At 36.2% G+C, this 16523-nt stretch overlaps 1 long non-coding RNA gene across 1 annotated transcript; it reads left to right on the top strand.

Moving 5' to 3' along the window:
• Positions 1 to 10402: 10402 nt before the first annotated feature.
• LOC133816364 (uncharacterized) lies at positions 10403 to 11008 on the top strand. The gene is made up of 2 exons (XR_009885183.1): positions 10403 to 10619; positions 10815 to 11008. It is a non-coding gene; the product is annotated as an uncharacterized LOC133816364 (long non-coding RNA).
• Positions 11009 to 16523: the final 5515 nt, after the last annotated feature.

Genomic DNA, 16523 nt, shown 5'->3' on the forward strand with positions numbered 1-16523 from the left:
TGATGGAGTTCTTCCTCTGTTCTCTACAGTCTAGCCTCCATTTCGGCCAATATCTGTTGCCAGTTCTGTGGGGCAGGTGGAGGGTCCACTACACCAAACACCCATTAGCATAACACATGATTATAATAGAATTTAAAAAGAGTTATTGTAAGTGAAAAAAATTTCAGGCGGCAACTTAAAATAAGGTACCACCAAATGACTTAACTTTTTTCAACCCGTGTACCCATTTCCCCTATACCCATTTCCTCAATCATTCTTCGGTCTTCCCCTTCCTGGTCTCTCGGTCCCTTCAATCTTCAATCGTTCTTCGTCTTTCCGTTCCTGGTCCGTTCCTGGTCTATCTCTCTCGGTTTCCCGTAGACCTATCCCTCTCGGTCTCTCTCTCAGTCTCTCGGTGTTTCCCGTAGCTTGCTTTTGCAGGTCAGCCCTCTTGCATGTCTTCCCGTAGCTTGTTTTGTTTTTGTTATTGCAGTGTGGGTTTTGTGTAGATTGTTGCTCTGTTTTATTGGACATTTGTTTCTAATCTGCATTTCTTCTACATTTCTAATCTGCATTTCTTCAGTCTTGCAGGTCCCGTAGCTTGCTCTTGCAGGTCAGCCCTCTCTTTCTACCAAGTTCTCCTTTGCTCTATCAATGGAGGAGCCTCTTCTATTCTGAGAAATACCTCAAACCCACCAACTGTTTCACTCATTCTCAGGTACACAAATTAGGCACCTTTACTGTATTTTTTAACATTCTGTTTTCATGAAGCTTGATACTAGTGCTTCAGCAACAAACAATTTTTATTAGCTTATTACTGGGGTGCTCTTTATCCATTTGATAAAACATATATAGTTTTGTTGTTTTCTTTCTTTCGTATTCGTTGTGCTTTCATTATCAGTTTGTCTGCTTTTGTTAGCTACATATAATCTGATCTATACATATTTATGTAAGGTGTGTGGAATTAAACTTACTTTTGAATTTTAATTATTAATAATGTTTCTGAAAATGGGTTTTGTTTTATATCTGTTTTGTTACTTATTATTATTGGGTCAATAATTTGTTTAAGTTCAGTACTTCACTGAATCACTGATCAGTCTTTCTGAAAAAGAAAGCATATTTTCATGTTGCTCTTACAAGTAAGGTATATATATATAGAAATATTTTCTTTATTAGCTTACTTGTTAATTAATATTTCTTATATGACTTTTTTGTGGGGCTATAAGCTACATCGTGATTGGCGTTCTAGCTAATGTAGTATATAGTTTATAAGCTGAAATAACATTTAAAGTACGCTGAAGCAAAAGATACATTATTTATATTTGTTTGCTGAATTTATATATATGTAGCTGAAGCAAAAAATACATCTAAGCCTACGGATTATGCTCGGTTAAGATGTACCATAAAAAAATTTTCAAAGCTTGGTAGCAAGATCCATTATTAAGATATTTTCTATGCAGGAGGATACAAATGGTATCTTAATCTCTTCTTATCTATTAATATATAATGTTGTTCCAAAGAAGGCCTTTTAGTATGTATTAATATTGAATCAGATTCAATTAAAATTTGCAGGAAGATGCAAATTCACCCAAAAGGCCTCAATGTGGTGGATTTTTTGTCCATGTATCTAGAAGTGGTTGATTTTCAAACTTTGCCTCCTGGGTGGAGCATTAATGTCCAGTTTTTTAGCTTTTTAGTAATCAATCAAAATCGTCAATTAACAGTTAAAAAAGGTATTCACCACTTATTCGAATGTTGATATCTAATATTGATGCAAAATGTTTCTTTTATTAGTTAAAATGAATGTGCGTTGATATCTAATTTTCTTTCTCTTTTATTTATACCACATAAATATGATATTACTTAGTTAGAATATCAATAATTTTTTTAAAAGGGAAGTTAGAATATAAATATTTGAATAATACAAAAAAATTGCAAAATAGTGTGAAAGAGAATTATTCGTACGTTGAATGATCTATGCATGCAAAAGCTCCCATTTTAGAACCTAGTTATACATCACGAGTGGAATTTTGATAAGATCCACATGTCCCTTCATCATTAGGGGAATGTAAGAAAACAAAAGGCATTTCAGCATATAAACCCATCTTTAAAAAGAAATTTTGATCCCTGTAGTTTCATAAAACCCATTTCAGCATTCCATCCTCCATCCCAATCTGTAGTTTCATAAAACAATACCTAGTCATAATCATATTGGAATAATCTTACTACATCAGGAGTACAGCTATTGCTTATGGTTAAACAATTTGATGACATTTCCTGGTCATGATATGGTGCTTATGGTTAAACAGTTTGATGACATTTCATGTTGATCAAGAATAATTAAAATTAGAGCATATGCATATAGTCCATGATTTATTACATGAAGATCTTAAAATAGGTATTTTAAAACACTATTACTGTCTTGTGCCAGCAAAATAGTACAAAATGCCCCATAACAGACCAATTGCAACTGAAATTGTGAAAGGCAAAAAAAAAACATAAGTTTATAGCCTCTGCATTTGCTTATAGTAGGAAACCTCTGCATCTGCATTTAGTATACTGTTTTACTTTTATGTTCTACAACAGCTATTAAAGAGCATTTTTTCTGTTAATGAAATGATAGGAGTACAAGACATTTAGACATAAAAAATCATAAATTCAAGTCACAAAAGACATGCATAGTATTCCCATTACCCACCAAGAATCACCCAATACGCCACTGTTTTCTCATTAATTCTTCTTTTTAATTTTATTTTTCTTTCTTTATATATTTGTATTTAATAATAGTAAAGGTAGGAAGTATGAGTCACAAGGGTGTGTGGACTGTGGACTTATATAGCTCAATAAGGCATGAAATGCAACCAACGCACACGCAGCGCAGACACAAGATGCTGAAACAGCCACAAGATTTTGGAGAGGCCCCCCCACAAAAAAAACCCATATAGTTTACTTACTTGACTGCCTTAAGATCAGCCATGACCTTTCTGACAATAGCTGTTTCTAGGGCTCTTCTTATCACGCTATGTAACGACCCAATTTCGCTAATAAGGCTTAAGGGCCTTGATTAGTGTGCCAGGAGGGCATGATGGGATTTATGTGTGACTTTGATGAGTTAAATGCATGATTATGAGTTAAAGCATGTTATATGACTAGTTGTTTATCTGAGATGCATGACTATGTATATTAGTATGCATGTAGGCCCGGATCGTGTTAGAAGGGCATAATTGTAATTTGGCCATGTTGGGCATAACTGTATTGATATGTGATGATTGTTGAGACCACAGTGGTATGTGGGCGTATCTGTGATTTGTGACTCGAGGCGATCTCAGTGAGCAGGCTAGCGGAAAGTCATGACGGGAATTTATACCCGGCTCGGGGCGAGCCTGGGGGTATAAGCAGGAATTCAGATAATAGATTGAGATTAACTTTGATGATGGGGAATATTTATTTGGTGGTTTATCAGGTGTTGGAAAGCAACGGGAAAATATTAGAGACACTTGAGGATTAGCGGGAATTGGGTAAAATGACTAAAATGGCCCTACTTGGAGAAAAGGGTTTAGAATTTATGGGGAGGGCATTTTGGTCATTTGGATTTTTGGAGATAGATTAAATAATGCTTTACACTTAGTGGTATTTATAGAGAAGTGTTGGCTGTGGAGAGAAAGAAAAGAAAGAAAAAGGAAAGAAAGAAAAGAGAGAAAAACAGAGGGTTTTCCTAATAGGGCGGTTTGTGTATTCTTGCACCATTCCTCTCCATCATTCTTGGGGCAAAGCTCGCTGGAGAGCTAGGATAGGCTGAGCATCAAGGATCTTGGGTTAGACTTGAAGATTTGGCAAGGATTAGCAAGAACACATCAACTTTTGAGGTAAGTTTTTAGAGTTTTCAGCTTTAAGGGTTTGGCTGGTTTGAGTTGTGTTTTGAGCTGAGATGGTGGGAATTTTAGGGAATTTCTTAGCAAGTTTTGAGGGAGAGCAAGCTATGGAGGCCTAGGGGTTGAATCAAGGTCGAAATTTGCATCAATGGTAAGAATTCTAAGCCTTTAACTTTGTTGTTGATTGAATTTCTGGGTTTAGGGTTGTTCATGGTGAATTTTGAGATTTGGGTTGAATGTGCATGGGTTTTGAGTTCTTGGGATGCTTGGGATGAGTGTGAGGTGTTTATAAGCATGATTTTGGGTTTGGAAAAGGTTTGGACAAGTTTGGGGTTGAATTGGTTGAAGGAAATCGCAAGATGCGATTTTCGGGTTCTGCTGGGCTGCAACTAGCGCTACAACGCTAGTCAGTGGGCGCTGTAGCGCTAGCCCCTGTTCTGGGGGGTGTGTTCTGCTTGTAGCGCTACAGCGCCCTCTTTAGAACGCTGTAGCGCTGCACTGTTCACAGAGGTGAATTTTTGGGTTTTGATGAGGGATTTTGACCTAGGGTTCGGGGCTCGATTACGCCACTTTGTTTTGGGGATTTAGGCCTTCCCGGAGGCTCGGGATTGGTCCCGAGGCTAGGTATTCAGACATGGGGTTTGGTGTTGACTTTGACCTATGTTTGTGCGTAGGTGTGCGCTAAGGCTCAAGTGGGATCGTGCTCAAGGAGTCAGGTGATCTAAGCTATTGAAGGGAAAGGTAAGAAAACTATAACACCCGTAGGATAGGGCGTGGGCCCATAGTGTGATTGCGGGGAACGGCCCTATATTGCATGATGAGATGATTTCCGGGCACGGCCCTATATTGCATTACATGTTAGGGTGCAGATTTAAATGAATTGATATTTGTTTGAATGTTGTTTGATTTATGCTATATATGATTATAGTGAAATGAACGGCTACGGCCGAGGGCGGCAAGGCCGAGAACGGCAGCGTGGCCAGAAGTAATACTTAGCACATGGGATGCTTATAGTCAGGGTAGGACCCAGAGGATACATGAGAGATCCTTACGGTGAGGACCGAGACCCCAGGCTGTGGTAAGGGTTCTGGGGCGGCATGGCCGTGTTTGCTTAGTCTAATGATTGACTTATTTATCTGTGGACTATCTGATATGATTAACTGTATATTTTGCATATGTTATGAACTGCATGAGTTTTCTTGCTGGGCTTCGGCTCACAGGTGCTCCGTGTTGCAGGTAAGGGCAAAGACTGAGTCAACCAACCATGAGTACGGAGAGCGTGAAGCGACGCGTACATGTTTGGCCTGCCCGACTGCTTTGGTTGGGGGTTTATTCGAAAATGGCTGTAATAATCTATGATTTTTATAACTGATCAATTGTAAACTTATTTTAAGATGTAAATAGTTTTCAAACCTTATTTTGGGATCCCAAATGTTTAATACTAGAAGTTTTATTGAAACAACGCATTTTTTAAGATTACAGCCTTAACTTTTAATTAGTCACACTTTTGTTTCAAAACCTCGGTTAACGAGTTCATTGCACACTGTTTTGTCTTAAAACTCACTTAGTAACGGCTCTAAGGAAGTAGGGCGTTACACGCTACATTCATTTAAGGGCAAAATGTCTTGTATTTTTTCAGGCTCAATGCACATCACTCACTGACTCTACAAGGTTCCATCATTTGTCTTAAATCGTTTATAGGCTCCATGCACACCCCACTGACTCTACAAGGTTCCATCATTTGATTGGCATATCAATCACTACTCCAGATGAAATGCACTGCACAGTAGGTAGTGACCATTTTTAAATTTTAGCCACCTGAACAAGAGAAAGATTAATAATTAAATTGAAAACTCTAAATACTCAAATACATTCAATTTTAATACAAGTACATAAAACATGCATACATGACAGACAGGATGCGTAACCTAACAAATAAATTAATAATAAAAATAACCTATTCCAAAATTTCCCAATTTGTTACATTTATTTGATATTCCAACTTTTATTTTTGGTTGTTTGAGCTTGCTTGCCATGTTGTTTAGTTTGTTAGTTTATCATACATGCTTGTTTAATATCTATTGACAAATTTTAATTTTGTATTAATCTTTTAAGTATTGATTATATTCTTTAGGTTGGGGATCGAATTGGCAAGGAGCATTGCAAAGGTAATTTGCAAGAGGTACGAAATTTGTTCTTTTAACTCTTATTATTAATATCTTTAAAATTTTAGAGGAGTTTGAATATCTTAAATATTCATCCATAGAGAAGTAGGCTCTGAGATTAAAATTGTGTGCTGCGGTGATAACGGAAGGTTGAAAACTTGTGTGTATTAGAGAAGTAGGTTCTGGAAAATTTGTTTGTGTGCTGCGGTAATATAAGGAAGAAAACTTATTGTGTGTTGTTTGAATTTTTTGACTTGGTATTGATAGATGGTTAGGTAAGCTTTTATATGTATAGATTAGATTTTTCATTATATGTATAGATTAAATTTTTCATTTAGTCATATTGTTTTCATTATTTCCATATGTATAGATTAGATTTAATTGCCACAACCCAAGCTAAAATCTTGTCTTTGATCCAAACCCAATTAGTTAGTGGCTACCATTTTAGAATCTGATTTTTAAATTAAAAACAACACTAGAATCTCTTGAACTAGCCTTTTATGCACACTTAACAAAAGTAAGTTAAGAAAACAGAAGTAACAAGACCTTTTATTTGGTAACTGATTTCAACAAGCTTCCTTCAAAGTGTTCAATTCTCATGATCTTGCACAAATAGTTCCACTCTTAGAGTCTCAGTATACATAAAGCCTGTCAAAACAAAGTGAGCCATATTAACCATAATAAACCATACACATTAACACCATTTTGCAAAAGAAAAAAATTGGGCTGAGTTCAATTTATAATTTATCATGTGTAATTATTTTAAGAATTCTGTTACTCCTTCTACAACTAATACATCAATGACTCATAGCTGGTAAATTATCCCTATTAATTTTTGAAAGCTTAACACTAAATCCATTAAACCAGATTACTTATTTCAGTTATTTTAGGTTAATTTATAAAGTACAAACTCTTACATTATAGAATGCTTAAAATCACTTCTTTCATGTTGTGGAAATTATGTGTGTAAATACATAAGAATTTACAAAAAATACTCTCATTGATACAAATAATGTAGGCTAATAATTTCGCAAACATTCTTAGATATACATAATATAGTCTGTCAAAACAAAGTGAGCAATGAATAAGAATATCAACCATAACAAACCATAGACAGTAAAAAAAACATTATAATTCTCTTAAGAGGTGATAATTATCTGATTGAGATAATATTGCTCAAATTAAAAGACAAACTATACATATACCAAAACCCTTTTCCTTAAAAAAGTAAAATGTCTACATGTGTTGAAGCTTTAATGAAAAAATCACACCTACTTTTGAAAATATAAGCACTCTAAAAGTTAGGGTATTGGACCTTTTTTAAATTTTCTCTTAAATAAAACAGTGAGTTACTAAAATATTACCCCTTTAATATCTAATTAATCTTAATAATCATTTGGTGTGCTAAAGTAAATTTTACCATTACCAATATAAGTTTGTAGCTTTCTTAGTTAAATACTTAGAAAAGTCCTCATATGTTTCTCTAAGTATAAACTTTATAAGTCCTAAGTTATAACTGGATTAGTTTGAAAATTATAATTGGAAAACTACATCTCCAAAAATTCTCAAACTTCACAGAATTAACCTTGGCTATATCAAGAAGTTTCTTGTAAAATTTTACACAAAAATAATTATTTTTACTTAGTGACATTTATTTTCAAAAATCTTACTTTAAGGCTGTCTAGGAATAGGTCAATCTTTTTAACAAATTTTGAGACTTCATAAAATCTATTTGGTTTATTAATTTGCTCCAAAAAAATTTAGGACCATAATAGGATGTGTAAAAAACACTCACACCAAAAATAAAATCATTTTAGGCATTTTTACTTGGTAAAAAGGATACTCAAAGTTGGCTATCCAGAAACTATGGTAAATTCTCATAAATTTTTATCAAATTTTGAAAATTCATAACTCACAGCTCTTTTAAAATTCTCCTTTGAAATTTGGCCATTTGATTCTTAAATATTAAAATAATTTATTCTCCAAAAATCATCCAAAAATGCAATGATTTTTCCACCGAAATAATTGTCCAAAATCATCCATTTACCTCATTTTTTAAATGCTTATCCCAGACTACACACAAATTTTGCAAAGGCTATCGCTTGGTCAATTCAAAACCTTCTTGCACGTTTTTACACATTATGGACATCTATACATCCTAAAATTCAAGATAAAATACAAGAAAATTCATAATTAGTTTGACCCATAACTCGTTTAACCCACTAGAAGTCAGCTCCTAACCATTTTCTTACAAAATCAAGATTTTTACATATGGAATGTTGGATTCCATTATTAACAATCATGTAAATTCTTATGAATGTACAATCTACAACACAGTTTCAATGATCAATTAAAGCACAACTAATAATCAAAACATGGCAGCTTGAACAAGAATGCAATTAGCAAGTCACAGCCCTGTTCGACAAAAAGGAACGATAGCTTTGCAATTAGCAAACTAACATAGAAACCAAAACAAGATAAATAAAATAACCAGCCATAAGAATGTTCAGTGTAGGGATTCTGAAAGAAAATAAAATAAAATGCAGTTAAACGAGTTATCTATTGGTTTCACTGGCCAAATTCAAAATGCAGCTAGATGAAACTAATTTGCATATTAAGCATCAATCTTGCTATTGAAGAGTTATCCCTTCCAATTTGGGTGGCTAGACTTTGAACTTATGATCCTATGACCATTAAAATCCAAGAATTTTATAAAAATAAAAATTTGATCGTTATGTTTTACAGCTCAGTAAGTCAGAATATTCTCAGAAACAGACTTAATGAATCAATAAACAGAACAAACTAAGAGCACCATAAGGCATTTAAACGAGCTCAAAAGATGGTAAACTTGCTTAAAATTTCTTAGAGGTAATCAGGGAATCCGCAAATCTTACCAAGAGGAACAATGACTTAAGGATAATAAATTGGAATAAAAAGGGCAACCAGTTGGTACTAACTCAGTGCAATTTTCTTCTTTTGTGGGCGCTCTTGTGCGAGAGGTTGTTCCTTACACTATTTCAGATTGGAGGAAAGTTTCACCAATGATGAGAGATGTTCTTTGGGCATCTATTCAGGTAGAATTACAAGTTTTATGAGTGTATTTTTTTTATATATATTCAACTCTACACTTAAACATATAATATGTTATTCTTTATTCTATTGTAGGCACAATATGACTTACATGATGATTGGCAAAAAAAGACGTGCTTTGAAATGATGGCAGAACTATGGAGAGCTGGGAAATCTAGACTTGTAAAGGATATTATCAATGCAAAAAATGAGAGTGAACGACTAGCCTTAAAGCCGGATTGCATAAAAAGTGATGTAGAATGGAGAGCATTTGTTGCCAAAAAAATTAGTAAAGAACATTTGGTAAAAAATATGATGTAAGAAGTGATGTTGCTGCCTCTTTTATCTTTGTTGGTGTTAAATTAAATATAGTTATGCCTCTTTTACTTATTTATTAAATAGGATATAAGGGCCAAATGCCAAGAGAGAAGAAAGAAAGTTGTTCCACACACCTTAAGTCGAAGAGGATATGCTCGAACAATTGATGATATGGTAATAATTAAGTTTTATAATGTTTGTATTTTTTCTTCCATTATTGTAGTCTCTATTTTATAATCTCTATTGATTTATTGTGTAGAAGAAAGAAAATGAGGATGGTAAAATATCTAGAATCGATGCTTTTCGGAGAGCCCATACCAAGAAGAATGGTGAACCTGTAAACCTAACGACATCTGATATTTTTGTGAGTATTAGTCATTTAATTTTTGTGAATTTTTACTTATTTTCCATAATTCATACATTAATTATACTAATTTATATGCAGGGTTCATTGAATGAGATTCTTCTTGAAGACCCAAAATCTGGAACTACTGACAACGCTGATGAGGATGCCTTGAAAAAATTGTTTGGTAACCCAAAATCTGGTTGTTTAATCGGACAAGGAAGAGGCATAACAAGGTCAAAGCTAACTGTTGTTAATATGTGTAATAGCAAGATCTCCAAGTTAGAAGAAGAGCAACATAATATGAAGCTCAAAATGACTGAAATGATGAATCTACTTAAAGAACACTTGGTGGTATTTCTATCTTGCACTTATAAATCTTAGTTTTCTTTTCTTCCAATAAAACTTATCTTGGTTTTATATTTAGGTTGGTGGTAAAGTGACACAAAGCGAAGGACAGTCTCGCAATGTACTGCAGTCAAACAATATTCAGTCCCTTAAGGTAAATTATGAAAGTTGTTATTGTTTTAAATTTTCATTTTAGAAGAACAATTACAGAAACTAATATATTGTCTTTAAAATAAATTTGGTAGAGTATTGCACTAGAAAAAAGACATAACTTTACAGAAGGGAAGAATGCTTGCTACTTGCTTGACTGGGCAGATGCAATTGTTGCTGAAGGTCGTTGGGATTCTAGTGATCCAAATATAATTGTACATGGAAAGCCTCTTGGACCAGACTTTATGCGAGTATGGGTTGATGCTGCTATTGTACCAGAGTCTTACTTATTTCGTCCTAATCATGCAATGCTTACAATACAAGAAGCAGTTGGTTCCACAGTTGCATGGCCTTCTAAAAAAGTTATTCCAAGAGGTACATTTTCACACTCAAAAAATAACTAATTTCTTATAATTTAGTGTTTGGTTTCTTTGTTTGATTTGGTGTAGTTGTGAATCTATTATTTTGTATGTGGTGTCCTTTCTTGGATATAATTTCCATAGCATTTTTCTAAAAGTAATTTGTGATACTAGATAATGACAATAAAATATTACTTTGTTTATTTTGCAGATATGACAAGCGAAGTATAAAAGGATACTTAAGACTCCTTGAAAGTAGTAACTTTGTTTATTTCTTTGTGTTGAAAGTAGTAACTTTTAGACTCATTGAATACTTAAAGAATATTTTGTTGTTAATGACAGTGTTGAATGTTTTAAACTAAATTGTGGATTGTTAATTCAATGTAGAATGTTCTTACTTTTTGTTATTTGAAAATCAAGTTCATTTGATGATGCTAGTATATATTAGAAAGCTAATTTTCATTATATAAAAAAAATTAAAATATAATATAATAAATTAGTGTAATATAAATAAAATATATAATGAGAATTTAAATATATCTAAATATAACAATAATATGAAAATTGAGTTATAATATATATTACAATAACACTTTTTATGCAAAGAATTATGTTCTGCAAACTTCATTATATAACACAAAAAATGTGTTATGGTAAAGTGTAGTATAACACAAAAAAAGTGTTATACTAAAGTGTAGTATAACACAAAAAAAGTGTTATACTAAAGTGTAGTATAACACAAAAAAAGTGTTATAGTAACGACTATAAATAACATAATTCAGCACTTATCTATATATTAAAATAACACAGAAATTGTGTTATCGTTGACAGTACAATAACACATCTGTATAACACTGATAAAGTGTTATGTAAAGTACCCTGACCTATGATAACATAGTCTGTCTTAACACATCAGAAAGTGTTATCGTAGGTTTTGATAACACATTTTTGGTGTTATCAAAAGCATTTTCTCTTGTAGTGGTCCTGACCCTGGTTGTCATCCTCGGCCCTACTGCCGCGGAGTCTAACTGATTGTCGAGGCATCTCAACAAATATGCTTGCAACCAACGACGCCGCTCATTAAGCATGATAACAACATCCGAAACCACCTCTCAAGCACATCAGTAATCCACAAATAACAACTCATATAGCATATAACACACAACGGGCCATACCCTAGCATCATGCATATCTTTTTTCATTCATCATGCTCTATACAAAATAAGCAGGCAAACAGGGCACACAAACACATATTCAGACATCTTAGCCAATATTACCAACCAACCGTGTGTTAAGCCTGTCACTGACTGTGTACGTACATGTTCGGTCAATCTCCAGAAACAATAACCTTGGCTCGCTCTGATACCAATTTTTAACGCCCTACTTCCTTAGAGCCATTACTAAGTGAGTTTAAAAACGTGCTTTCAACTCGCTAATCGAGGTTTTAAGTCAAACAGTGTAATTAAGCTATATATAGAGGAAAAATGTAGAACTAACTCCATATCGTTGAAGATCATAAAAGTTTGACACCTGGGATCCCAAAATACAGTTTAGAAATATGTACAACATAAAAACTGTACTAAGTGGGCTAAACGACAAAATCTAAGTTCATTTACAAGCATCTCCCAAAATCCTCTGGCTGTGGCAGCCAGGTTGGCCAAACATGTACACGCCACCTCACGCCTGCTGTACTCATGGTTGGTTGACCTTCTCTTTACCCTTACCTGCACCACAGATCATCTGTGAGCCGAAGCCCAGCAAGAAAACCCACAATAAGATAACATATGCAACACATAAGTCAGGCATATGAACAGGCCACCAACAACTAAACACATACGGCCTAGCCATCTCAGGTGTTTACCAAGCCCTGGGTTTGCAGACCACACCATGAGGATATACCAGGTATCCTTCTAGGGACTCGCCCTGGCAACTCGCACTCCACGTGCTCAACGCTGCTCCCGGCCCCTTGCCGCTCTCGGCCTTGCACTGAACGTGCCCAATGCCATTCCCGGCCCTTCGCCGTTCTCGATCTACCCTATTCCCAGCTCTTGCTGTTCACTCACATAATAACATACATAATATAACAAACAAGTACAGAATTCTAGCATAATCGGATAAAGGGCTACGCCCCGCAGTTCTAACATATTGGGCTCGGCCCTGCATATCAATTCCATTCAAACACATTGGGCTCAACCCTGCACACAAGCTCTATGGGAACAAGGGTTTTCTTACCTGAGTTCCAAACTTTCTGAGCACCGATGCCCCGAGCACAGTCCTATAACGTGAGCCTCGCCAAAACCCTAGTCACAACACATTAACAATGTCCATCTATCAAATTCTAATCCACTAAACAACTTCGAGCCATAACCCTAACCTCCGAGACCTTGAATTCTATCAATCTAAGTGATAAAATCCATCCCGAGCCTCACCCCTTGAGTTCCCAAGCCTAAAATACCCCTAAAACGTCAAACTGGCATTAAGGGTCGCAACCCCTCCCACAAGAGTCGTGGCTAGCCTCGAAACAGAGGCTAGCACCTCACTAACCCCCACATGGGCCGCGGCGCGCGCACCAAGCGCCATGACGAACCCAGATAATTAACACATACATATCAGCTCATTCAAAGCCTACTTAATGAACCCAAATAATTAACACATGCATATCAGCTCAATATCAACACTAAAACCCTATCAGAAATTTGCTCCAAAATCCAACTAGAATACCCAAAAACAGATTAAGCTTAACTAGCATGCATACTCTAGCAAACCAGCAACAATTCTTAACATAATACCAATAATTAGAGCTTACCTTGCTCAACTCAATCCCAGAAGTTGATCCTTAATCCCCAAGCTTTAAACTCCTAAGTTTCCTCAGCCAATTCCTTGCTTAAGCTAGTTTCTACCAAAATTTCCTTGAGTTTTGTCTTAGGGAGTAAAAGAGAAAAAAGAGATATGGATTAACTTCAGCTGGGAGGAGGTGAGTCGGTTCCTAAGTCTTCTAAATAATTCCTTCCTTTGTTTTATTAACTTAAGTCTAAAGGGTTACCTCAAGGCTCGGGGTACCAAAACGTCCCCGAGGGCAAAATGGTAAATTTCCCCAATATTCCCGCCTAGACATTCTATCCTCAAATATATCTCAAAATATTTATTTTCATGTCCCGATAATCCTGTAACACACCTAGTACCCAAATTACGCCCTTGACTCGACCCGAGTCCAAATCTCAACCCTGTTGTGACTTTCCGACTAACCGCTCACCAGGACTGTCTCGGTCCGTACTGCACAGACATATCACATATACATAATATTTATCACATTTATACCTTTAATATCCAGATGGGGTCCACATGCGTATTTAACTTAACTAAACATGCATCACAATCATATATACACATAAATCCACATATAAGCATATTAAACCACTTATTGCCCTCCAGGCACGCTAGTCAAGGTCCTAAGTCCGATGAGAAAATTCGGGTCGTTACACGGGGCACACGAGACGCTGGTCCCGGCCATCTAGGCAGATGTGGGGCACGCGAGATGCTTGTCCCGGCGAGGCGCAAGGCCATCTGGGCAGGTGCTGGGCACGCGAGATGCTGGTCCCTATGAGGCGCGAGCCCATCTGGACAATTTTCTCATGTTACTGTAAAGCGTGTTGTGGTGAGGCCAATTTTCTCATGTTACTGTAAAGACTAAAACGAAATCCAACCTTATACACTGTAAGGTGTATAAGAGGCTACCATATAGAGTGTCTAAGAGAACTTTATTGCTTGTAGTTATCATATAATATTGGCTATAAGAGTATGCCATAGTTTAATCCAAGTACACTGTATAAATTACATTAACCACGAAAGGGAAAATGAATAGCAATGTTAAAGATCCAGTTGGGAGCTAAGGACTTCAAGTAAGTTAGCCTTTCTATTTCTTGGCTACAACATGAGTATACTAGTGTGTGCTTGTAGTAGTAGATTACACTAGTTTTGTTTGGGTCACTAAGACGAGGGTATTCTTAATGCCTACTCTTGCAATGCTTTGGCATTCTACAGCTAAATGGTAAATAGGTTCGTGTTGGAGCCAGAACCCTAACGTAAAATAGTACAGGTTGGATCCCGGACATGGTAAGTATATAGTTCGGGTTGGAACAACCGAGGTCAAGGAGGTGGTTCACCATAAGAAATTGAGATTGGGGTAGAGAATGGGTGACCTCAGATAGTACGCTTAGATGGACGACAAGTGACTTCCCATTAAGTCACCCACCATCACCAATTCACCATCCATCACCTCCACTAATTAAAGGAAATACGCCTCTTCGTGGAAATGACTAAAGAAACTCTGTTCATAAAGAGTTCACCTACACTACTCAATCTTGTAATACCGGGATTCGAGTTCTCTTTAGGAACCCAACTCACCGACCTCATCAACAGAAGATGAGTTTTGCTGAAGATAGTTACTAGATGGAAATTCTTCATGAAGATAGGTCAAAGAGTGTTCACAACCGTTACTCTCAAAAGGACGAGCTTGACCTGGGAGATCATCTAAGCTCTGCTCATAGTCATTGTACTAACTGACAGTCTGAGCTGCGTGGACACTTAAACGCACAGCAAATAATGCAAATTCAGGAAAACCCTCCTATGAGGTATGATGATGGGAACGTCCCAGTGAACTGAGCTCAATCTTGAAGGGATAATAACTCAGATAACATGTAGACGGAGTTGATAGCTAATAATCAGCTCCCAAAAAACTTGACAGAGAAGGAACCAACCCTAAAATGACTTGCAATAATGGAGGAACAGATGAAGCTCCTCGAGAAACAAGGATGATTGCGGTTCTGATGAGTAGTTCAAGCCCTTTGATCCTCATATTTTCATATCTTCAAACTCACAGGGCTTAAGGATGCCACATATAGAAACGTATGATGAAACTACTGATCCCTCAAATCACATTGAGACTTTCATTGCTTTGATGAGAGCCCATAATGTGAACGTCAACATGCGATGTGTTTTGTTCCCCGTAACTTTGACTTGCGCGGCCAAAATGTTGTTCAACGAGTTTAAGAGGCATACAATTACCTCTTGGAATCAGCTATCAATAGAGTTCAAGAAGAAATTTTGAGCTGCCAAGGAGATACAGGTGAAGGCCAATTCTTTGGCCAACATAAAGCAGTAACAGGGTGAGTCACTCAAGGCTTACATAAAATAGTTCACCAACATTGCAACTCGAGCAAGAGATGTCGATGATAGTGCCAAACTCTTGGCCGTGAAATCTAGAATCACTGTAGGAGGTGAGTTATGGAACGTACTCTAAAGAAATGGGGTTAAGAACACAAATGAATTCTTGGCTAGAGCTCAAGAATGGATTAGTCTTGTAACGCCCTACTTCCTTAGAGCCGTTACTAAGTGAGTTTTAAGACAAAACAGTGTGCAATGAACTCGCTAACCGAGGTTTTTAAACAAAAGTGTGACTAATTAAAAGTTAAGGCTGTAATCTTAGAAAAATGCGTCGTTTCAATAAAACTTCTAGTATTAAACATTTGGGATCCCAAAATAAGGTTTGAAAACTATTTACATCTCAAAATAAGTTTACAATTGATCAGTTATAAAAATCATAGATTATTACAGCCATTTTCGAATAAACCCCCAACCAAAGCAGTCGGGCAGGCCAAACATGTACGTGTCGCTTCACGCTCTCCGTACTCATGGTTGGTTGACTCGGTCATTGCCCTTACCTGCAACACAGAGCACCCGTGAGCCGAAGCCCAGCAAGAAAACCCAAATAATACATAACATATGCAATTCATATAGCTGGCATAATTCACTGATAAATAGGAAAACCATCACAATAAACAAGCACGGCCATGCCGCCCCAGAGGCCTTACCAAAGCCTGGGGTTTCGGTTCTCACCGCGAGGATAACTCATGTATCCCTT

The sequence above is a fragment of the Humulus lupulus genome, chromosome 2 (genome assembly GCF_963169125.1).
Source record: "Humulus lupulus chromosome 2, drHumLupu1.1, whole genome shotgun sequence".
Taxonomy (NCBI): Eukaryota; Viridiplantae; Streptophyta; class Magnoliopsida; order Rosales; family Cannabaceae; genus Humulus; species Humulus lupulus.